This window comes from Talpa europaea (genome assembly GCF_964194135.1).
Source record: "Talpa europaea genome assembly, chromosome: 11".
In the NCBI taxonomy this organism is placed as follows: Eukaryota; Metazoa; Chordata; class Mammalia; order Eulipotyphla; family Talpidae; genus Talpa; species Talpa europaea.
The window spans coordinates 33,455,648-33,481,539 of record NC_140078.1 but is presented as its reverse complement, the minus strand read 5'-3'; the positions used below and the strand labels follow the sequence as shown (position 1 = coordinate 33,481,539).

General features: G+C 42.0%; 1 protein-coding gene across 2 annotated transcripts in view; it reads right to left on the bottom strand.

The window, feature by feature from the left end:
- Positions 1-25,892, bottom strand: part of PCSK2 (proprotein convertase subtilisin/kexin type 2) — a gene marked incomplete at its 3' end in the record, with an annotated part of 260,772 nt that overhangs the window by 123,640 nt on the left and 111,240 nt on the right. The window lies entirely within an intron of this gene.

Below are 25,892 nucleotides of genomic sequence, written 5' to 3'. Positions count from 1 at the left end.
CCCTCTCTGTGTGGTCCCGCCAGGCTTCTGTCTGTAAGTCTGAGGTTCCCAGCCTGGGGCACAGAATATTGGCCCTGGGGTGGTAAAATGAGTGGGGGGTGGGTCCTGGCCTCAGTGTTTCTTCAAGCAGTCCAGGTGATTCCCAAGCAAAGTGGGTTTGAGGAATAATGTACTGGGTGCTTCTGCTCCTCCCTTTCCTTTCTAGATCCCTTCCCGAGACATCATGGGGGTAAAAACCGAAATAAAACTAAACTGTAGCTGAGAGCAAGGGACAAAGATCATCTCTACCAAAAAACACCAATAAAGTGCTCTTTCCAGAAGAGAATAAACTCAAATCCAGAAGAAAATATTATATTTTGTTTATTCATTAAAAATTCATGTGTCAGGCCTCCCTGGTGGCTCAACCAGTTAAGAAGAAACCTATGAACCTATCCACAGCCTCTGCAGCATGAGTTCGATCCTTGGCAGGCCAGGGAGCAATACACATGGTGCAGCAGACCTCTCCTGATTCACCAGCTGCTCCCTTCAGCAGTGTACTTTGGTCTCTTTGGCTGTTCTGTTCCCCACCCTGTCTGGTGAATCCTCCATCCCCACAGCTCTGGCCTGTACCCCAGCTCTTGTATGCATACATAAATCTTTAAAAAAAATAAAATAAATAAAAATAAATAAAAAGTCATCTGTCCCTATTCACCCAGGGCCAGCAGCTGAGAGGGGGCATTCAGGCTGGATGATGAGCAATGGGAGGAGGATGAAGAAAACAGCAAAAGTTTCCAACAAACATGCAGCCTTTATTTATTAAAAGCCTCTTGATTTGCACCGTAAATTACTTATCTTTTATTATGGGCCGGGGATGTATTTTTCCTAATAGGTTAAAACAAAACAAAAATAGCTAGTGCAGAAGCTTTGTGCCCAATGCATTAGCTGGAACACCGTGGGCGGCCTTGAAGTTGTGTCCATATGGGACACAGGATTAAGATTGAAGTCATATGGTCCCTCTGGCCCCTGGCCAGACCATCCTCCTCTGTTACTCTCCTGGGGAGGGGAGAGGCTGAGTTCTTCCTGGTATGCATGTGCTCAGAGGCAGGTAGCAGCAGGGAGAGGACCTGTACTTCCTCTCATGAGATGCCAGAGGCATGCTGGCAGGGGCAGGGGCTGGCATGCTGGCAAGAGGTGGGTGGGCTGCAGTGGAGGTTGGCGAGAGGAGCGCTTCCCTTTAGAACTTTGAGCTGCTGGGGAGAACTGGAATGGATGGGTTGGGTTTCAGTGCATGGAAGATAATACGTTATTTCTATTTAGGTACAATATTGACTTGTATTTTGGCTATTGTGGGAAAGGAGGCAGCGTGGCATTGTGGGTGAGTGCTTGGTTTTGGGGATAGGTGGGCATGAGTTATAGGCCCTGATGGACCTCTGTTTACCAACTGTGAAATCTCCAGCAGGCTACTGAATCTGTTTAAGGCTCAGTTTGTTCACCTGTAAAATGGAGGAGGCCTAACAAAGACTAACATTTATTGCAGGCTGACTGTGTACATGTGGTGCTTTAAGTACTCAGCATATATCAGCATTTATTTTTCATAATGGAAAATAAAGTGTATTTTATAAAATACACTTAATAAAGTGTATTTATAAATAAAGTGTATTTATAAAATAAAGGGACTTAGGGAGGAAAGCCTGGAGAAGTAAGTGGCTATCTTTTTGGGTGAAATTCCTATTTAGAGCCTTTAAAAGTGTTCTTTGTTTCTTTGTTGTTCAGTTTTTTATATATTTCGGTTATTAACTCCTTGTCTAGTGTTTGGTTTGTATACATTGCTACCATGCAACTATGGGTTACCCAGGAACCCCCAAGCTCACATGCTCCAAATTGATCTGGTCATCCATGCATGCAAAAACAAAGCAGCCTCTAAGTGTGATAGACCTTTTGTAGGTTTAGTGGTAACAGAGAGAAGAGAAATTATTCCCAATAATAATTTCCAAAGAAATCACCCAGAATTACCCATTCCCTCACGGGCAAATACCCAGCCAAACAGGTGACCTGAAGCAGGGCCACTGAGACCTGAAAGCTGACCGTGAGTCTCAGGCACCTTCTGCAACCACAGGAAGGGAGTGAAAGGGGTCATGAAAGTCTGGACGAAAGGAACAAAATCAAAGTATAGGCTGCCATTTATAGCCTCCACAAATGTCTCTCACCCACATGCCTCTTTCAGGTGTCCCTACATGTCTCTCCTCCACCTGTCTTCTTTCCTGACTCTTTTTCAGTATTGCCAGGATGCAAGTCTGGCCACAGAAGCAGGAGAGTGGGGCCCTGCCTTTTCTTTAATATAGTCCACTCAGCTCCACCTCTCATTCCAAGTAGCTCCCCTGCTCAGCAAGTCCACATGGCATACTGGGACTTGTAGTTCAAAGTAGCTGCTTGGAGGTGGAGGTGGGGGAAATGGCACCTCCCCTTAATGGAGTCATATCTGTAACAATATCTTCCCCCATTCTGTAGGTCTTTTTTCTTTAACAATGGTTTATTCAGTTATGCAGAAACTCTTTTGGTTGATGTGATTGTATTTATTTATTTATTTTTAAAAAGATTTTGTTTATTTATGCAAGAGCTGAGGTATAGGCCAGAGACGTGGGAGGGTGAGAGGATTCACCAGAGACAGAATGGGAACAAAACAGGCAGACTGACTGAAATACACTGCTGAGTGGAGCAGCAGGCGCTACAGGAGAGGTCTGCTGCACCATGTGGGAATCTCCCTAGCCGGTGGGAAATCGAACCCATGCTGCTGAGGCTGCCGACAGCCTCACAGTGTTGCGCTCAACCCGCTGCGCCATCGGGGAGGCCCAATTGTATTTATTTTTGCTTTTGTTTTTATCTTGCCGTTGTAGTTGACATCTCTGAGGTCAAGGCATTCATTGCCTATGTTGTCTTCTATGTGATTTATGGTGGATGGAATGGGTAAAGGGGGTAACTTGTATGATGGTGGATGACAACTGGTAATAGGTATGATGTGATAAATCTATTTTTTGAGGCATGATAATGTATTTCTGAAACATATACAGTATTGTAATCTAATGTTACCTTAAAAAAGTGGTTGGATAAGAGTCGATGGGTAGTCAAGAGTGAATTGTGGGCCTCCCTGGTGGCGAAGCAGTTGAGCGCTGGGCTGTAAAGCTGCCCGCAGCCTCTGCAGCGCAGGTTGATCCCCAGCTGCCGGGCGAGTGTCCCACATGGCGCGCAGACCTCTCCTGCCTCGCCCGCTGATCCCCTTTGCAGTGTATTTCGTCAGTCTGCCTGTTCTGTTCCCCGCTCTGTCTCTGGTGAATCCTTTCACCTTCCCGCGCATCTGGCCTGAACCCTGGCTCTTGCATAAATAAAATAAATCTTTAAATAAAAAAAAGAGTGAATTGTGTACCCCTAAAATTCCATAAAATGACATTTTACCTACAAGTATCTCCGAATCTGACTACATTTATAGTGTCTTTAAAGAGGTAATTAAGCTAAATAACTTAAAAAGAGGTCATTAAGATGATCCTTAATCCAACAAGACTGGGGTTTTAAAAGAAGAGGAAATTTGTTTGTGGATACACAGAGGAAAGGCTGGTGAAGATGGCCATCATCAAGTCAAGTCAAGGAGAAAGCCAAAAACAGACCCTTCCCTTGTGGCCTCACAAACCTTGCCAACACCTTGATCTTGGACTTCCAGCTGCCAGAACTGTGACACATAAATTTCCGTTGCTTAAGCCATCCAGTGTGTGTGGTACTTGGCTACAGCAGCACTAGGAAACTCATGCGACACCCCAACAATCTGGTTGCTCAGACTGGGTGCTTCTCTACTCCACAATGTTGCCTCTTTGCTCTCACTTCATATCCAAGTTAGGGGGAAGATGATTGGGGATATCTGGGCCATAGTATATGCTCAATCAATGCCTGCAAAAATTATTCTAATTATTGTCAATGTAGTTGTAATTTTTCATACCCCATGAACAGGAAGTGGGCTAGTATCTTCCTTTGTTCTGTCCCATTAGACATTTAGAGAAGGGAGGGTAATGCCTAAAAAAAAATTAAACAGCCTACTATACTCAGGACCTCAGGAAGCACTTGCTAGAACTGACACAGGGAAAGCCAAGAAATACCCACAGGGGAGAAAGGAAGCACCCTACTCCAACCTACTGGTAGGCTGATAAAGCCCTAGGAGAGCAAGAAGCACCCAGATTTCCAGGTTGTCTTTCTCTGACTATTAATTTAGTTACTTTATAGTCTACATCTTAGTGACACCATCCAGTATTTGTTTCTCCTTCTGACTTATTTCACTTAGCACTTGAAAAGCTAATGCTAAGTGAAATAAGTCAGAGGGAGAAAGTAAAACTAACTCTTGATAGATGACTACAGCAAGTTTGGGGGAAAGGGTGCGGGAAAGAGGGTAGAAGAGGAGGGCGATGAATGGGGAAGGGGTGCAGGGATAGGCAAGGGGAGACGGATGCGGGTGGGGGAGGGAACAAAGCACAAGAGTCTATGGTGGTGAATACGCGTGAGTTGGTGGTGGGTAATACCTGATGGGCTACCCCGATATTACCTCAGTTAAAAATTAATTTAAAAAAAGAAGCACCCAGAGGGGAGAATTCCTCGAAGCTGGCCAATTTCTAGGTGATAAGGCAATTATCCTAAACAGGTCAAGCAATTCCCTGAAAAACACTAGACACTAAATTCTCCCCATTCCAAAGGGAAGGGCAGAGCTTGGTGACAACAGGGCAACACAGGCCAAAGCTCTCCCCTGCCCCACCCTACCACTGGGGCTGATACAACTATACCCTGGGAGCAGAGCGGAAGGGGGAGTGACTTAGAAACTGCTGCCTGGACCAGTAAACCAACAACCCAGGAGCACCTGTGTAGAGCACCCCAGGAAGAGGTAGCGTGGGCAGTTTAAGATAGAAGCCCCCCCTTATCTTCTCCCACAGTTGTTCTTCCCAGGACTCTGCCTGCCTGGACCAGACCTCTTTCTGGGCATACTTTTGTCTGTCTCTAATAAACTTTTCTCTGCTTTACTTAGACATGGCTTTGAGTTCTTTCATGCCAGAGTCAAGGGCCCAGGAATCCCCAAATCTAAGAACCCCATAAACTGTCAACCATCCCAACTCAAGCCAGACTTGTCTTATTTCAAAATAGCCCAGAATAATTTTTATTCATTTTTTTTGCTCTTAGCTAACTGAAGTCAAATCAAATCAAATATGGCAAGAGACCCCAACTGGAATGCAGTTGTCCTGAATGCAGAGAACCCCACCAGCACGAAGAGCACATCTCTACCTCCTTTTGCCCTTGTCTTCCAAGGCAGTATGTTATCTTTGTTTGAACTGCTGAGTTGAACGCAGATCTTCAAACAGGGAACCCACAAGAGCCGTTGCTGGGGTTCAGAGGGTGAGTTATGAGGGAAGGAGGCCATGCCTAAGTTCAGATGTTCTAGTTCATAAGCTTTGCCACCATCTTTTGACCTTGGTTGTCAGAAATACAAACAGGGATCTGGAGCTGAGCGAGGTTTGGGGAGGGAAGGCAGGACCCAGAGATGTGAAATGCCATTTGGGAGGGAGGGAACGAGCAGAGCACTCAGGGAGTCTGCCTGCTTAATTTCCTCCTTGAACAGGCAGGTATGACTTTTTGGAAAGCCCAATTATAGCCAAATCACAGAGCTTAACTTTTCAAAGAACAGGGAGTTAAGCTACAATTTTGGCTGAATGCACCCTATTGATTTCCCTCATTTAGAGAGGTTTGCCCATCTTGCAAGAATGAAGAGAATCAATCAAGGAGAGGATATGGCCTGGGGCCTCTCTGTTCCCGTACTGCTTCTCAGTGACAAGATATTAACAAATTGCTATCTATCATCTAAAGCCCTGTGTACAAGACAGACCATAAGATACATCAATATAATTAGGGAGGGATCAAAAGATGCTTCTAGCAGAGTGAAATGCAAAGGCAACCCAATGGCAATGCCTTTAGAAGGTAAAATTCCCACTCCCACGTTTGCTGGGACACGTGTAATGACTGAGGCTGTGCTTTAGTGTGGTGTCCATCTTCTTCTTGCTCCTCTTTCTAGGTTGGAAAAGGTCACAAATTGGATTTAGGGATTACATTAAGGAAAAGAATGTAGACATTATGCCAGATATCAAGGAATGGATGGTTAGACCAGGGTATGCTTGAGAGGAGAGTTTCCAGGAATGCTAGGCACCCCTAAATGTTGTCCTTGGCCAAAATGGGATGGTGTCTCGATGAAGTCTTCTTAAGAGATGAATATGGGGGAAGAAACAAAGCAAGGCTAAGTCACTTTGATATATTAATAGCTTTGGCCATGAACACAATGCAGCACTCTAGAGGCCTGCCTGTGGGTGACTTTTTATTCTCACAGGTGGGCAGAAGGATCTCAGCCTAACAGACAAGGCACCTTGGAGGACAAATGGAAATAGGAAGACAAGGGAGAGAGGGGCAAAGTCTCTGTTCCTGTCCACTCCAGCTGTGGCCCCACCAATGCCTTCCAACTGACCATCCACTTGATGTTCCTACTCCCTGAGAAGGCGCTCAAGACTAAGAGGCCAGCAGGACCCATATAGAAGGTGCTCCTGGAGCCCAGTCTGGAACAAAAATCTCCATCTCCACACAACAACACAGCTTCTAGAAGTTTTGTTTCCTGCAAAGTCTCCGCAAAAAATGGGAAAAGGATCCGATGATGGCACAGGTGTGGTTCTGCTAGTGAACCAGATAGCGGATGCTGGGTAGGGATGTATCTGGCATGCCTCATCCCCTTTCTGGAGAAAAGACTCAATCATGTGCTTCTGGAAAGAATGGGTGAATCTGACTTAACATGCAATGCAAATGTCGTATATTGGGCTGCCTATGGCTTGCAAGTGTTGTTGTGGAGAGCTGATAGCACTGTGGTCTTCTGGCTTGGTCCTGCAACACAGTTACTTTCATTCTGTTTCCATGACTGCAGGGAGATGATGGTACCCCAAATCTAGCTGCGGCCAAAAAGATGTTTCTGGGAAAAGAGAGGATGGGTCGGGAATGTGGGTGGTTTGACCTAAAGTCAGGACTCTATAAAGTGCCAACGTTTGTGAACCAAATACAGTGTGGTGTGGAGAATAAGCAATGGATTTGGAGTCAAAAAGAACTGGGTTCAGATCCTAATGTTTTTTTTCCTCATTTGTGGGTGTTCTGAGGTAGGTCCTACAAGTTCTCTGAGCCATGTTTTCTTCATTTTCAGGAGGGCCTGGCAAATCCAGCCCACTGCCTGCTTTTGTAAATTAAGTTTGTTGAACATAGGAGTGCCCATTTGCTTGATCCTGCCTCTGGCTGCTTTCCTGCTATAATGGTAGTGAGTCCTTGCAACAGAAAGAAAAGTGTTCACGATGTCTAAGCATTTGCTCTGTGGCCCTTTACTGAAGCTGTTGACCCCTGATGTGCAGCCTGAAGATAATAGAATTCTTGACTGCGCAGACTTAATGGTCAGGAGCACATGAAATAATCTTTCCTTGTTGGTAGCTGTGGGACATCCTACTGATGTTAATGGTTATACTTATGGTGAAATAGTGTCCATGGAATCCTGCTCATCTATGAGGGTGGAAGCAGAGGCAGCATTTTAAGTAGGGGTACAAATGGTGTGATTTGAGGGGCTCAAAGAAAGCTTCCAGTGACCCAAATCACCTTCCCTAAGCACAAGCAATACTGACTGAACTCCAGCCACAAAGAGTTAAGTTTTAATTTTAAATCCTTCATTATGCAGGTTGATTATGCCTCTACTTAAAAAGATTTGGAAAACAAGTCCTCTGGGACAGGCAACACATCCAGGTGTTATCACTTACCGATACTTCTGCACAAACTCATTAATTAGATGACTTTTCTCAATGATGCAGGTTGAGATTGCTGCAAGGAAGGAATGGGAGTTTATGGGAAAGGTAATTTAGAAACTTTTGGGCAGTTTCGTGAAGACTAGGGAGAAATGCTATGGAAAGCAGAACCAATGATCCAGGGCTTAAAATTGAAGCGGGATTGGTGAAAAACCCCCCAAAGTTGTTGGCTTTTCTAGACACATTCTCATACCCTCCATCTTCTGTGGGAAATGATACTTAGCATTTATTTGCAATGACAAAGGTTGCAATATTGTTTCTCCATGAGTTTTCATCGGGGAACAAATCAAAATGCTCTTTGTTACAGAATACAAAATGAATTCTTAAAAAAAATCACAATATCCTATTCTTAAACTCACAAATTTTGATGAAAGTTAGATTTTTGGATTGAGACAATAGCCTAAAGGATTAATGAGAGAAGGGGCCTCCCTGGTGGCACAGGGGTTAAGTCTCAGCACTATCATCTCTAGGGCCCGAGTTTGATCCCTAGCCAGGGAGCTAACCCACATACAGTGTGGCAGACCTCTCCTGTCTCTCCCGCTGCTCCCCTCAGCAGTGTATTTCAGTAAATCTGCCTGCTCAGCTCCCCACTCTGTCTCTGGTGAATCTCCTCATCACCCCGCACCTCTGGCTTACACACCAGTTCTTGTATGCATAAATAAATAAATCTTTTTAAAAAAAGAGTCAAAGAGAGAAGACACACATCCTCAGTTCTTTCTTCCTAAAGGACACCTATTTTTAATCCTCTTCAAAGGTTGGCCCCTTTGACAAAAGCCCTGTCAATTCTTTCCTCCTATTGATATTTCATTAGTTGCCAATGGAACAATTCCAGTTTGACAGAGTGGAAAAGAAAATACGTGTTGAAATTGCAATTGGCATATGTCTGAAATATTTGGGAGCTGGTAACTGTGCCTCCCCCACACCAGGCAGCTGGAGGTAGTCATTCTGATGTCAAGCCAAGCAGTCCACGAATGACCAAACACCAACAAGGAATAAAGGTCAGAGCGATTCATTCTTAACAGATTTCTTATACATGAGCATTCAGTGATGGGGTGTTAATGAGCCCCAGCACAGTGGTGCAGAACAAATGAAGAAAGTAATGGATTGGATTTGCTATAGTGCTGCTGCAGGGTATAGAACCAACCGTGCACTTCGATCTGCCCTCTGAGAAATGCCAGAGGAAACAGCCTTTCATTCTGTAGTGTCTTATTTTTCTATGGCTACTGAAATAAATTACCAATATTTAGTTGCTAACAACATAAATTTATTTTCTTACAGTCCTGGAGGTCAGAGGTCTAAAATCAAGGTGTCACAGGTCCACATTGCTTCCAAAGACTCTAGAAAATATTCCATCTCCTTGCCTTTTCTGTCTTTTACAGGCTACTTTCTCAAATCCCTGGTCCCCTTCCTCCAGCTTCAAAGGCAGCAACACTAGGTTAAATTCTTCTTCCATAGTGTTACTCTGACCTCATCTTTTGCCTCCCTCTTATAAAAACCTTTGTGGTAGCCAACCTAGACAATCCAGGGTAATCTCCCTGTCTTGAAGTCAGCTGACTGACACACTGAATTACTGCTTGCCATGTACCATAGTCACAGGCTCTAGGGATTAGGATGCGGACAACTTTGGGGGCCTTTATTCTCCCAACTGCGGGCAGCCAGGGAGCTAATATTCATACTGCAATATGAAGCTGATTGTTGGCTACTTCTACTAGAGATATCGGTGCAGGGATGAAGGAATTTTGATGGACGTACAGAGCACTCAGAATTTTTCAGAAAAAGAAACATTGGATGAACCATAGTTGGCAAATTGTTGATGATGGGATCCTTATTTAGTGGTAAAAAGTTCTTACTGGGAGTGATCAGAGTTCTTTCTATGAACAGTTGACACATGCCACTGATTCAGGAGGAATGATGAGGTTATGGATGAGGGTTAGCACCCCAAAAGATGTTAACAGTTTGAACTGATGGGTTTATATCAGCTAAACAAAGTTTGACAAGAACATATTGATGTAGGAGCCTCCCTGGTGGTGCAAGGGGTTAAGCACTGCGTTATGAAGCTATCGGCAGCCCCTGCAGCACAAGTTCAATCCCCAGCCAGCCAGGGAGCAACCCACATGGCACAGCAGATCTCTCCTGCCTTGCCCGCGGCTCACCTCAGCAATGTATTTCAGTCAGTCTGCCTGTTCTGTTCCCCGCTCTGTCTATGGTGAGTCCACTCACCCCCCACACCTTTGGCCTGTATGAAGTTCTTGTATGCATAAATAAATAAATCTTAAAAAAAGAACATATTGATGCAAAATATAATTTTTAGGTTAAAAAGTCAATTGTACAATTATAGAAAAGAGAAGAGTGCTTTGATGGCAAGGAAAGGTTTTAGCTGACTACCAGTTTAATGTGAAAGAATAATAATAGTTAATACCAGTGGCTAAAAGAGTAAATTCAAACTCTGGACCTATAGGAGAAGTAGTGTCCCAGATGAAGGGAAAAGCAGATGTTTTAGAGATAACTGGTAAGACAACACCTGGATATGAGCTTTTCCAGTTGTGGAGTCCACTTACAAGATGACACAGGCAGGTCCTCCCTGGTGGCACAGGGGTTAAAGACGGGCTAGCCAGCTATTGCCAGCCACTGCAGCACGATTTCGCTACCCAGCCGGCCAGGGAGCAGCCCACATGGCATGGCAGACCCTCAGCAGTGTATTTCAGTAGATCTGTCTGTTCTGCTCCCCCACTCTCTCTGGTGAATCCTCTCACCACCCACACCTCTGGCCTGTACCCCAGCTCTTGTATGCATAAATAAATAAATCTAAAAAAAAAAAAAAAAAAGATGATACAGGCAAGCTTTGTGTCCAGAGGGAGGGGGCTTAGGTGATAACAAACATGAGAAACATCATGTCTGAGAAACTGGAGATGTGCAAACCCGGCTCATGGAGTAGACTGCAAGCGGTGAATCTCAGACAGGCAGCGTCTACTGAGGGTTCCAGCTGGTGACACGGTGGGGCACAAGGTCTCCAAGACCTTTTTCAGAAGCTTTTAACAGTTGGATTACACTATTTGGATTTGTGCGCTCCTCCATTCCCCACTTCCCTTAAAGGAGTATATTTCTTTGTTTCATCCATATTGAGTTTGGCCATATGAATTACTTTGAATTTATGTTGGAAGAAGTGTACTTGCCATCCCTGCCTTCTTGCATTTCCATCATGGCTGTGACAAGAATATGCCCAGTGAGGTCCATTGGACCCAAAGAGTAAAAGACACATGAAGGGCTTCCCTAGGTGGCACAAGGGGTCAGACGCAACCTATGAAGATATCCACAGCCACTGCAGCATGAATCTGATCCCTGGCCAGGGAGCTACCCACATAGCGCAGCAGACCTCTCCTGACTCACCCAATGCTCCCCTCAGCAGTGTATTTCAGTCGATCTGCCTGTTCTTCACCCCACGCTGTCTCTGGTGAATGTTCTCACCCCCCACACCTGTGGCCTGTACCCCAGTTCTTGTATGCATAAATAAATAAATCTTAAAAAAAAAGACACATGAAATGGAGGGTCCCCATCTGGCCCAAGTGTTTTCACTTTGTAGGTCAACACAGAGTGTGTCAGTCAGCCCACTGATGTGCAGACGCAAAAAATATGTTTAGTGTTGAATGCCTCTGAACTCTGGCCACTTGTTAAGCAACATTTTTGTTATCATAGGTGACAGATACAGTGACATTATCTCTTCTAATCTCAGTTTGCTATACATTTCCATTTGGATAAGAATAATTATATTCTTGAGTTTTCACTGAGTTTATTCTGAATGTTTAGTAAATTTTCACTAGGTAAATTCTGAACATGAAGGAAAATACACATGATTCTAAATGAACATCCTAGTATTGAAATATTTGGCTTGTCTTTATCTGTATGGGGAAATTTCACATGCTGACTTGAAAATTACAACTACAGGTAAAAGAATGTTCAGTTCCTGAATGCATTCTCTAGCAAATCTTACTTTTTTCTAATACAATTGCTACTAGTGCAAATTTACTAGTTCAAAGTCAGACAAATAGTTCATGGGGGCATCCTACTGATATGTCTCAAGGGGAAAAGATAAAGGGTGAGTTTTCAGGTCTCATCTGTGTTTATGGATGCCAGCATTTGGGATGACAAATTAAGAATTAATAGCCAGAAAGCGGTGGAAGGAAGGGGTGTGCACACAACAGGCAGCAGCAAGTAGGAGGGTGGTGGGGCGGGGAGAGCACTGCAAGGATATTGTAAAGCACAAATGTTGAGTTTTAGGTTCTATGAGAGCCACAGTATTTTTCATTTATTTATTTTTTGAAGATTTATTTATTTATACAAGAGCCAGGGTACAGGCCAGATGCGCAGGAGGGTGAGAGGATTCACCAGAGACAGAGCGGAGAACTGAACAGGCAGACTGACAAAATACACTGCTCAGGGGAGGAGCGGGCAAGACAGGAGAGGTCTGCCGCGCCATATGAGTCCCTCTCCGGGCGGCCGGGATCGAACCAGCGCTGCAGAGGCTGCAGACAGCTTCACAGTGCGGCGCTCAACTGCCTGCACCACCAGGGGGGGCCCTGAGGGCCAAAGTATTAACTCTAGATCCTTCCATGGTTAGTATTCACTTTAAGCAAAAGTAAACTGAGCCCGTAAGTCCTCCCATAGATGCTGCTGGACTTTATTCTGGACACTATTCTGCTGCAGTGATAACACTACACACAATTAGAGGACTGTTCTCAAACTTACCAGGGGCCTAGAGACTCAGTTTAGAAATGTTGCTAACAGTCTCCTGGGAGGAAGGGTGGTGAGGAAGTTCAGAACCATTGGAATGAATTTACATGAGTAAATAGATGTAAAGTTTTACCACAATCTAGGCAAGACTAATAATGTCAATCTATACTTAGCTAGATTCCAGGGAATAGTTAACAAAATCTCAGAAGCCTCCAAGCAGGAAAAAAATACATGTAAACCAGAGAAATAAAAAGAAATCTTACTGCATTAAATCCTTTCTACAACAATAAATGGCAGAAGCCAAGAAGGAAATAGAGACAGGTGAGAGGTCTGCGTTTGTATTGCAACTTCTATGGCTGCTCTCAAAATGCCCCCAGAACACAGTGGCTTACCGCCACTATTTCCTTAAGTTTACTGATTCTATGGGTCAGGAATTTGGAGAGGGCACAGAGGGGTGGCTTATCTTGCATTATTTCTGGGGACTAAAAGATTGGGTGTAACTCCAAGGCTGAGGACTGCATAAGATGTTAAAATTATCGTTACAGATAGATCGGGCCAAATGAACAATTCATTTCCTTGGCCCCACACGTTTCATGCCTTGCTCATTTCCTCTCCACAACCAGAGATTTGTAGGTGACACAGAAGATCAACTAGGGAAATTACTTTCACTCTCTCAAATGTCTAAATTAGAGATGCTTGTCTGTCTCACAAGCACGTTTACCTTTCTGTAGAATGAATGCAGTGACATGTTAGCCTAGACTTTTAGGTGCCAGAGTATGGCCCAGCCTACATTTTCACACCACCTTCTCTCCACTATGACCCAGCTAGGCTGGTGCCCTTATAAATACCCACATGTCCATGTGTCCCCTGCCCAGGGCATGTTCCTTCACTCTCAATGTCTTCATATCAACATACAAACCATCTCCCCATACCCTTCCCATCCTTTAATATCTGCTACATTTCCTGAGAGCACACATCATTGTTTTTGGTGACTCCCTTGCAAATAGATAGTTTAAACCACAGAGTTGGTACTCGAATAGTCAATTAGCACCAGATCATTGGCCATTTCCTGCATTTTGGTATTTTGTCCACCATTAAACTGTAATTCTTTGAGGAAAACAAAGCCAGTTGTAATAATATATTTTGTCCAGGATTCAGAGAAAAAGACAATTATTTTCAAATTATTCTTGCATTTATGGGACAGTGGGCACCACCTGCACTACCTTCTTTCCATGTGTGAACTACCCATCATTATTTCCTTATGGAGCATAATTTCTGTTCACTATTTTCCCCACTTCCAAATATGAACTGGATCATTTTACAGTTAAACAAGCAAAGAGAGTCACCGGGTCACAAGCCAGGTAGTTACCGAAGCCTACTCAGCATTTTAAATTGTTGCATCATGCTTTATATTGTACTGTGACATTTGGTCACTTCTATGCAGCCGACTAGTAAAATCTGAAAGTGCTTTGTGGCTCCAAGAAGCTTGTTAGAGGAGAGTCTTGTCATTTTAATTGCAGGGCAGATTTCCCCCAAAATGTGTGATATTCTTGATGGAAAATACATGGCAAGTATTATGGTGTTCAGCAAAGCCACTTCAAAAGGAACATATGAGGGGGCCTCCCTTGGTGGCCCAGCGGTTGAATGCCGGGTTGCAAAGTTGCCCACAGACTCTGCAGCGCTGGTTCACGTCCCGGCTGCTCCCCGGCCACCGGAGGAGTGTCCCACATGGCGCCCAGACCTCTCCTGCCGCCCTCTGCTCCCCTCAGCAGTATACTTCGGTCCTTCTGCCTGCTCTGCTCCCTTCTGCTGGCTTTGGTGAATTCTCCCATCCTCCCGCGCTTCTGACTGTACCCGGTGCTTATATAAATAAAAAATAAATAAATCTTTAACAAAAAACAAAAAAATAAAACAAAAGGAACATATGACATGAATATCCTTATAACCTTTCTAGGAGTGCTTCCTTGAATTTTAAGTCATTTTCTCAAAATTCTGTTATCAATTTGAGTCAACCTATATTCACTGGAGTTTAGAGAATATTTTCTTTTTGAATTGCAACATCATCTCGTAATCGTTCTGTGAGTGAGGCCCTTCCAGTCACAATCAAAGCTCCTTGAAAGTGGGAGCAATGTCCCCCTTGTTTTCTCAGTTTCAAGAAGTGCTCAATGTGCCATAAGAACTCAATATTTATTCCATTTTTTTTTTCAACAATGAAAACTGTATTGAGGAGAAAAGGAATCTTTTTCTGGGTTGTTACTCTTCTAAAAGAAACCCAACAGAATAGCCAAGAAGTCACTTTAGAGCAATAACAGTAAAAACAAAAAATTAAGTTTCTCTAAGAAAGAACCTCAGGGATTCCCTGGATTCCGGGACAGCGAGGCATGGACAGCGGGAATCCAGTGAATGTCTCACCCACGGTTTCCTGTCTTTGAACCTGGGGACTCATCTGCAGAAAAGAGACACTTAAAACTTATTTTCCTTTTTTCTACTTTCTCAATGCTCTTAAACAATTATATCCTTCATTTCAGAGAAAACAATGGATTCCATCTTTGTAAGGTAAGACAAAGTGACTTTCTTTTTTTGTTCTTTTCTAGAGTTTACATAGAAAAGCAAACTTTGTTTTCTGGTTTGAAATGGAATCACTGCATCCTGTTCTCATCTATAGTTGGAGGTAAAATGGATGTTCTTCCAAATAAGTACTGAAAATATATTCCAAAGCCACAGGTTGGCAACGTGCCCTTCCATGGTATTTTCATCAAGAACACTGCAAAAACCTAAAACTAAGCCCAAGAGTGATGTCCCACTATGGTGATTGCCATATTCTGTGGAGAGCAAAAATCCATTTAAATTCAGAAAATCTGGTGAAATCATTTGAAAGTACCACTCTTTGGAGCTCTTCGTTTGTTCCTTGAAGCATGTTCTCTGGGAATGCATGTTGGGAAGGGAACACCAACTTACTGAGGCCATTTTCCTCTCTCCCTCTTTTTTTTTTAAAGCAAACAAAAATCTCCATTTTCACAGAATGATGTTTCTCTTTAAAAACATGAGCCATCTGAATAATGGCACATCTATTTTTCATGCTTCTTTCATAATTTTACCATTTTAAGTCATTATTAAATATATTAAAACCAAATTTATTTTCTTCCCATCTCCATTTTCCTCAATGAATTAGTGAAAGATTATTGCTGCTGTTTCCAACTGAGATAGTGCGTTTATTATTAAATTCCTTGTGAAGACTGTCAAAATGGATAAAAGAACTGGACATAAGATGTGAAACCATAAAATATATAGAAGAAAACATAGGTAAAACACTACAAGACATACATCTCAGAAACATCTTTAAAGACTCATCCCCCAAAGCAGTGACAGTGAAGGCAAAGATAAACTCCTGGGATTACAGCAAACTGAAAAGCTTCTGTACAGCAAAAAAAGACATTAACCAAAACAGACACACCCCACTGATTGGGAAAAAAATCTTTGCACTCCATTTTCCTCTCTTAGTCATAGGTTTCCTTGCAGTGGTGTGAATTACAGGTGATTTCCCATCCTTTTGACTGCCTAAGGGAACCCTGTTTCTTTTTTTTTTCTTTTTCAACTGAGCAGAGATAACCATTCCTCAGTTTCTCTGTATGTCATCAGCAAGATGGGGTTGATGGGTGGTTTCTTGAATGTCTTTCCTATTAAAGAAATCCTGTGTTTATCTGTCACCACAGAGATTGATTAAGACAGACTTTATCCATCATTTTCAGGGTATAAACAATTTTGGCCTCGAACACCTAGAATTCAATCCCCCATCCTTGGAAATGCACAGAACTACTTGTTAACACTATTTTTTTCTTTTGAGGGATTTTAGATTTTTTTTTAAGATTTATTTTTATTTATTTTATATAAGCACTGGGTACAGTCAGAAGTGCGGGAGGGTGAGAGAATTCACCAGAGCCAGAGCGGGGAGCAGAGCAGACAGAAGGACCAAAGTACACTGCTGAGGGGAGCAGCGGGCGGCAGGAGAGGTCTGCGCGCCATGTGGGACCCTCCTCTGGTGGCCGGGGAGCAGCCGGGGATCGAACAGGCGTTGCAGAGGCTGCGGGCATCTTCGCAACCCAGTGCTCAACCACTGCGCCCCCGGGGAGGCCCTACTTGTTAACACTTTGCCTCTGTCACCAGTTAGTGTTCCTCAACCTGGACTAGTTGGAAATATTTTACATGATGCTACTTAGTATCATCTGGGTGAGCTGTATAATCACTTGGCAAATAACAATGTGTGAACAATGGTATGCACTGTTTAATCAAAAACCAGAGTGTGAGTGTGGGTGTGGCGGCACCTGATGCTTAACCAGCTTCACATTCAGAAAGTCATAACTGCCTTTGTTGCTCCTTACTTGATCTGTTTCTACATGGTCGCCATTTTCCCGATGTTTGCTCAGCATCTGGTAAGCTAAGAGCTTTCCAAAAAAAAAAGGTAGAAAAGAAAATCAATACCTCTGCCCATTTAGATAGCTTCTCGCCATTCAGTGACATTCACACAGCACTGGGGAGGAAAGCAGGAGATCAAAGGATCTTCAGGACCTGAGAAGGCTTGCTGTCGGTTCATGTAAGTAGTTGGTGGTGCCCTACTGTTGCTAACCTGGATTCAAGTGATTCTGTTTCTGGAAAACTGTGGCTTGAAGAAATGACACCAACTCCCTGCGTTTCTTTTCTAAAATATGCATCTGTCCAACAGATGCGAAACAGCACCTGAGTACCCTGCTCTAAGCCAGTAATTATACAAATCTTAATATAGGCAAAACACTGGACAATTACTGCATGTCTAGTATTATGAATGATCTTATCACATGGTACAGTTATTGCAGGAGCTTTAAAGCCCATGTGTAAATTCTGTGATGGCTTTTCCATCAAGAGGTGGGGACTGCGTCCCTCTCCCTGCTCCAAGCGGGCTTGTGACTGAGTTAACCAGCAGACCATGTGATGCTATCTGACTTCCAATACTAGATCAGAAATGTTCACCTGGTTCTTTTGATCTAGGGGAGTCAGACACCTTATGTGAAGTCTAGTCACCCTGAGACCACCCTGCTAGAGGGCCAGGAGCAGGTGCTCTCAGCCTGTCATCACAAGAGGGGCCCACCTGACTTCAGCCATGCCAGGCCCCAAGCAGAAATTACTGAGTTCATCCCAAATTCCTGACCCACAAAATAGTAAGTGAGTCAAGTTTTACTTCTCTAAGTTTGGGGGTAATTTGTTACCTAGCATCATTCATCACCATCAGCAAGATTCACCACAACTGTATGAGTAAGAATTGAGCCTCACAAAGCTCAAGCAACTTGCTGAAAGTCATATAATTTTAATATTGCAGTTCAATACCAGATTTGTCCCAGTCTTAAACCAATGCTCTTGATTCTAGAACATAACACCCTTCTAATTAGTTGGTTAATTACAGGGGTTAACAACATGACTGAAAATGTGTAAATAAAAAAAAAGTGAAATAGGGTCTCCCTGGTGGCACAGGGGTTAAAGTCTCATTGCTATCAAGCTATCCGCAGCCACTGCAGCATGAGTTTGATCCCCACTCAGGGAGCTGGGCCACATGGCACAGCAGACCTCTCCTGTCTCACCGCTGCTCCCTTCAGCAGTATATTTCAGTAGTTCTGCCTATTCTGCTCCCCACTCCATATCTGGTGAATCCTTTCACTCCCTGTACTTCTGGTCTGCAGCCCAGTTCTTGTATGCATAAATAAATAAAAATAAATCTTTTTTTTTTTAAAAAGTGAAATACTGCTATTTTATATGCTTCCTTGAAGATCCAGTTGATGGGGACTCTTTTCATTCCAGGCCCCCAAGGATAGGAAGGAAAAAATTCCTTGAGTCTAGGTCCTCTTGACTTGTCTAAGGGTACAAACCTTGGGAGCTTTTCTTCCCAATATTGTATGCCTCCCTCATTGGCCCCATCTCCATTTTATAGAAAATTATGACTTTCTTAACATGAAGGTGGTTAAGAATGAGGTGCCCCCCACACCCCTGTCAGCTCTATCTTTACCATCAGCTCCTCTGCCAAACATCTATCATTCTTTTTTGGAGCAAAAAACCAATAATCATCGACCACCAAGTCCCTAGACATCCACAGTAGCTGTCATATCTGATCTTTGTCATCACACTGGGGCAGAAATGTTGATACTGGAACCTGTACATGCAGAAACTGGGATCTGGAGAAGTTAAGTGATTTGCCCAACTAACTTTAAAGCTATAGCTTTCTGACTCACTGCACAGTGCTTCTTCCCATTGTCTTAAAAATGAATTAAAGTTCAGTATTTCTGCCATACCTGGCAATTTCTTATTCTGATCATACTGGTGAGAATACTATTCCCACTTCAGGAGGTGCCTGGTATCCAAGGCAAAGCTGTTACCCCCATCAAAACCTTCTCTAGAAAATCAGAGGGCTGGTAACAGTGCCTCTCATAACCCATGTGCTGGCAGGCATGATTTCAGGCACAAATGAACTAAGCTGGTAAGAAATACTGACAAGCTGGGATACCACTGGCAAGTTATATAACCTCCTAGGTGTCTGTTTCATTAGGTGTGAAGTGTGAGAGTGAACCAGACACCCTTTATCATACTGTGAACTTGCTATAGATACACATACATTTACAAAGTGACTTATAATGAAAACATGTATGAGAATACTGACAATAGTAGACATTTACTGAATAACTTAACCTGTGTTCAGTACAGTTTTTAGCATGATACACTTATTTAATCCCATTTGCTAATTACCACCCATTTTACTGATGAATTCTCACGGGCTTGCCTGAACTCACAGGTAGAAAGTAGGTAGGTGGGATTTGAACACTGGAGTTTGGCTTCAGAGGCTTTGCTTTTAAATCACTTCTAAATACTGGCAAACTAACATTACAGACAACACATGCCATGGAATTTGGAGGGCAGCGTGACCTTTCTAGCAGTGATGATCATGGGCTCCTGTCCTCCCCGTACCTGGCATCTATCCTCTGTCCGCAGCATCCACACATCTGGGACAAATCTGTGGCCCCAAACATGGTAGAATGTGAACCATGAGATTCTATTGTAAGTCAGTTACTTACATCTGGAGCATACATCATGGTGGCTCTATTTGCTTTTTATTTCTAGACTTTTATTTTGAAATAGAAAAAATTGGGGAAATGATGCACAGAAGTCCCACATACTCATCACTCAAATTGCGCAAACACCCACATTTTGCCACATTTGCTTTTTTTATTCTTCCTCTACACACACACACACACACACACACACACACTTTTTTTTTCTGAACCATTAGAAAGTAAGTTGCAAATAGGGTACCTCTTTTATATATGTCAGTGTGTTTCCTAAAAACAATCACATTTTCTTACATAACCACATTTCAATTGTGAAAATCAGGAAATTCACAAAGATAAAGTATTACCTAATGTCCACACCTTAATCAAATTTTGTTAAATATCTCATTAATATTCTTTGTGGCAAAAGAGAAAAAGAGAATTGAATCCAGGATGATTTACATACTTTTCAAAAGAGAAATAATGCAAACTTTCCATCTCCAGAGAAACCAAAGCCAAAGATAAGATGAGGGAGGATCCTCTTTGTCTCTTTGTAGGACGAAGGCTAAGACTCAGAACAAACCCAACAAAGGTACATACCGTAAAATAAAGGCAGAGTTCATGAATCCAAGAGTGTGAAAGCCGCAGCAGAAAACCATTAACCTTTAGCAAGTCGGTGATGGTGAGGGCTGCACACAGACATGTTTCTTTGTGTTCTCAGAATCCCTTAGATCAGTGCTCCTTAAATTTAGAAGCCACATCAGAAGCCTCTGGAAAGCTTGTTTCAATACAAATTGCTGGGTCCCACACCCAGAATTTTGATTCTCTAGTTCTGGGTGAGGCTTGAGAATTTGTATTTTTATCAGATTCTTAAGTAATTTTAGCTTGCTGGTCTAGGGGACCAAATGTTGAGAACCACTGCTCTAAAGAAACCCCCATGAGATGAGATTCCACCCAGGAATGAGTGCTCATTAATGTACATATGATTTGGCCATTAGCTAGTTAATCTGAGGTAGTCTTAGCCTGTCATGGTTCTAAGCCAAGAGTTAGATTCAAGTTTCATTCATTTATCTTATTATTTTGTGATCAATGCAAGCTTATTTGTTATACAGAAATAGCTGACTAATATATAACATCATAGGACTATTGTGAATAAGGTGACAGATGCAAAGAGTTCAGAACAGGGCTTAGACTATTGTAACTGCTCAGTAAGTATGAGCTACAGTCATCATTACACTGGGGAGGTTTTGATAATAGGAGAGAAGAAGTGTGTTTGGGATACATTGGGTTACATAAAATGAATTATCATTAAAATTAATTTCACATTTTGTTTGCATTTTTTAAGTGTTGCTATTTAATATTTAAATAATGTACACATTTATGGTTCATGTCATATTCTTTAAGACATCACTGTTCTGGAAGGGTATATACCAACCTAATGATAATGGTCATCTCTACGGTATGATGACAAAAGAAGGACTTGATATAGAGGTGAATTTTTTTCCCCTGTATACAAGAAACATTTATTTGTAAATTACTTCTGTGAGTTTTAGGAATACAGAGCAAGATAGAAACAAATGAGTTAATATGTGCAATTTTGTTTTATCTGCCATAAAGCTATGCCCATTTTAGTTGTAAGGGTACAGTTTTCAAACTTGATAACCATTTGTTTTGGAGCATTATATGCACTTGATTCTAGGTACCAGGCATTTTAAATCTCTGAAACCTTAAGTATTAGCAAAGCACACAGAGAAACAGGTATATAGTTTTTGAAACTGTGTATATGTTTTTTAGCAACAAACTCTCCTTATCAAATGAGTTTGCTTTTGGATAATTGGGGACATATTTATGAGATCAACATCAAAATATTAAAAAGATGACGTAAAGAAGTTAATGTGTTTGGGCTTGCTCATATATAACTAGCAATATTTATCATAACTCTTTCCACTATTTGAACATTGCAACTTGTAAAACATCACATTTCATCTCAGCCCTTGCCTTTTTGTATGCCTTAGGTGGTTTATTTTTCTCCAAAAACTTCCGAGTCATTGAATTTCAAATTTAACATTGATTTATTCCTTTTGAGAGTTTGCCAAATACAAAGATAAATTGCTCAGCCTAAGTGATTAAGGAAGAATAATGGTTTGTTCCTAGTCAACACTGTGTTTACTCCTTTAATTATTATTATATTTAATTAAAAAGCCAGCCCATGATTCTCAACCTGCTAATGGAACTGCAGAACAAAATAGCAACCATGGTCCTGGAAACCAACAGACTATAATTCACCAGCCTGGCTGTGGGAAGGGCGGAGAGCCTACAGGGTGTCTTAGTTCTGCTGTTTGCTGGGCTGCCCCCAAGATTTGATAATTGACATTAGGTGTGTACACTGGAGTCTTTGCATGTTATTACATGATTTTCCACACTCCAAACAGAAACCCAGCCGTTTTGCTTTGGCCTCACCATTTTGCTCACATCTCAACTACAGTTTGGTTGTGTGATGTTGGGCAAGTCAGTATTCCCTTTGGATTTCATCTTCCAAATGATAAAACAGAGTGGTGGTCTGGAAGATGATTTCCAAAATCATTTCCAGCTTTGAGCTCACCTTCTCCTTCCCTCCTCTTCCTTTTCCCTTGTGCATTCCTTCCCTTTTCCAAATGCTCAATGTAATCAGTAAAATACTCTAACATGTAAAGTCTCAGTTAGTTATGTGCATTACAGATGTCTGTATATATTTAAATTATATATACTATGTTAGATTATATATGATTTGGCATATGACACATGGAACATATATCAAATTATATCATTAAATATTACTTAATAATTTTATTTGTGCCATTAAATAGAAATAAAATGTAATTTAAATTTTAAGTTTTTATATATTATATAATGTAAAAATTTATAGTATTTATAATAATTAGACATACTTACATCTGTAGATATATGTGTATACACTTACATATATATAAACAAGCTTATATACATGCACACATTCTTATTAATATATATATGTGGTGAAGAAACTATTATGTTTATATACACAAATGCTGACTCTAAAACCTTCTCTGGGAGAGGCTGGAGGAAAAAAGGTAATTATAATCTCCAAATTTATAATAAACCTAAATTTAAAAATAACCAAGTTAAAAAAAAACTTTATAACTACTATTTAGAAATTAAATTTTAGAGAATGGATGGTAAGCTTAAGTTCCCTATTCCCTGTTTTGTTTTTCCATCTCTGTGCCATCCCTAAATTAGAACTCATTGAAGAATGAAGTATTTTTGGCTAGCATTCATTTCGTTATTGACTAGAATTTCAGTACAATTGCTCTAGGTGTATAGTTAGACTCAGGACTCAAGAAATACAGCCTATTAACAAATCTTTTCTCAATACAGGCATAGCATGTGTGTATAAAAGCATGATTTACTTGGATTTATTGAGGCAGCAGTAAATAAATTTGGAAGCACTGAATTGTATTAGGAAAACATGACTGAGCATTTAAAGCTTTTTCTCAGTGAAATAAATGGTATGTTTGCTGACAATCTTTCCCATGCATGAATTTGGAAAAAATGACTTATCAAAAAAATGGTAATAGAAACCAGCAAGTACCTTAATTTGTGTTATTATCCCAGCCAATATGAAATTCAGGGAAGCAGAAATGGCACTGGTTGAGACCAGCAGTAGCAGCTGCTCCACGACTCCATGGAGCGTGGTCTACTTGAGGGATGCCACGTTGCCATAGCAGCAAGTTATGCCAGTGAGTTGCAGGCAAACTCAGACAGTCTGCTCTATCCCAGGGAAGGGGTGCAGAGCATCCGTCCTTTCTTGGTTATTTTAAGGGGTGGGGGCACACACCTTAAATTTTGTCAAATCTTTGTGGAGGATACAGGATGTATTCAAGCAGGTCCTTGCCTTCAAGGAACTTGCAGTTAGGTTGAAATGCCCTAACAAAAGCTGTATGGTTATGAGATAGAAGTGATCATTACTGGAAATTGCTGGAGGCAATTGCAGTCAAGGAAGTTTACTTGGAAGGAGGTGGGATTTAAGTTAGATTTTGAAGAATAAATGAAATTGAAATGGTCTACCTTGATGCCATTGTAGCTATTAATTTTTAAATTAGCCTGTTAACATTGTGTTACTCCAAAATCATAGATGTTTTGTGTTGGGTCTAGAGCATATATGGTTTGACTTTATGTATTGGATAAGGACACAGAGGAAGGAGAGGAATGAATAGAGGGCATATGTGCAGAGAGGCTAGACAGAGTCCACAGGAAAGGCACTTCGGAGCTGGGGCAGAAAGCACCAAGCCCCAGGAGGCTGCGGGCCTCCAGCTGCTGGTCCTACCTTGTTGACAGGTGCTCTGGCAGGAGCCCTCTCCAGGTACATCCAACCCTTCTGCCAGTCTATATTTCACATGAGTATGATTTTTGGCCCTGCAGTCTAAGAAAAGTGACTTCCCCCCACCCTCAGGCAGCAAATCTGACATTTGTAACAAAGTAATAGGGTTAAACACTTGATGAATTGACACAAAGAATGATTCTTGCTATCATAAACCATAATCCATCTCTGCCTGATTTTTCAATTAAATATTTTTTTTAGAATAGGTTTACAATAAAAAGTCAAAAGTACAGTTACCATGTACTCCCCAGTTTCCTTATTGTCGACACAACATTCACATGCTATATTTCTCACAGCTAAGCTTTATTATTAACTAAAGCTCATACTTTATTTTGATTTTCCCTAATGTCTTTTTTCTCTCTCATCTCAGCAGAATTATACATTATGTATTTTTTGTCATGTTTATTTTTGTTGACAATTGGTTGTGACAACTTTTAGACTTTTCTTGCTGTTGGTCCTCTGAGGGTACTGCTTTTCAAAGAAATCTAAACCCACACACTAACTAAGGATATGCTGTCATTTGACCATTTGTTCTTCTAAAAGCATCTCATCATTTAATTGACTCAAATGGTAGATTGCATTGTTGGCTTTTTCTTTTTTTTTTTTTAAGATTTATTTATTTATGCATAGAAGAACTGGAGTACAGGTTAGAAGTACAGGAAGGTGAGAGCGTTCCCCAGAGACAAAGTGGGGAACAGAACAGGGAGATCTACTAAAATGCACTGCTGAAAGGACAGTGGGTGAGACAGGAGGGGTACGCTGCACCATGTGGGTAGCTCCCTGGCCAGGGATGGAACTCGTGATGCAGTGGCTGGCAATGGCTTGATAATGCTGTCTTTAATCCCTGTGCCACCAGGGAGGGCCTAGCCTTGATTTTCCACCTTTCCCTGCATCCATACCCTTGTTATAGCTTCACTGTGGCCTCTTCTGCCTTTGTCACTGCCATGAGAAGAACATCACTGGGCTGTCCCAGTGGTGCCAGAAGGGTGAGAATGACATGGAGCACTTAGTCACTCTCAGTGGATACTGGTTGAGATCAGCTGACCCCACGACAACCACCTCACAAATGACTGAACAATATTCAATGATTGTTATTTTTTGTCCCTGAGCTTTGGAGAGATTTGTTATGCAGCAACAGTTAACTGTTACATGCCTAAGGTAGAATACACTGAAAAGTTTAAAAAAAAAATAAAAAGAAAGGCCTCCCTGGTGGCGCAGGTGGTTGAGCACAGTGCTGTGAAGCTGTCCGCAGCCTCTGCAGAGTGGATTCAATCCTGGCCGGCTGGGGAGATACCCACTCGTTGTGGCAGACCTCTCCTGGCTTGCCCGCTGCTTCCCTCAGCAGTGTATTTCGGTCCTTCTGCGTGTTCTGTTCCCTGCTCTGTCTCTGGTGAATCATCTCACCCTCCTGCACATTTGGCCTGTCCCCCAGTTCTTGTATGCATGAATAAATAAATCTTTAAAAAAAAAGTTAATGTTTAAAAACTTTGAGAGGGGAGAATGTGAAATCAAGGGACCTCAGGTGTGTTATTTTAATATCTGACATGAGAGGAGAGGGTCTCATTAAAAATCTGGGCTGCCTTGCCTCTGAGCCAAAATGACCATGTCTTTAGCTATTAACAAACCTTGTGATTTGGATAAAATCTAAATGGAACTAGTTTAGAATGCATTCATTCATTTTATCAACAGTTATTTATTTGGTGCCTAAAATATGCTGGATCTCTTGGCGCTAAGCATACAGGGGACAGCAGAAGTAGACATGGCCTTGACCTCTGGGAGGAATTCATGGGAGGTATGTGACTAAAAGTACAACTAAAAGGGGTTGTA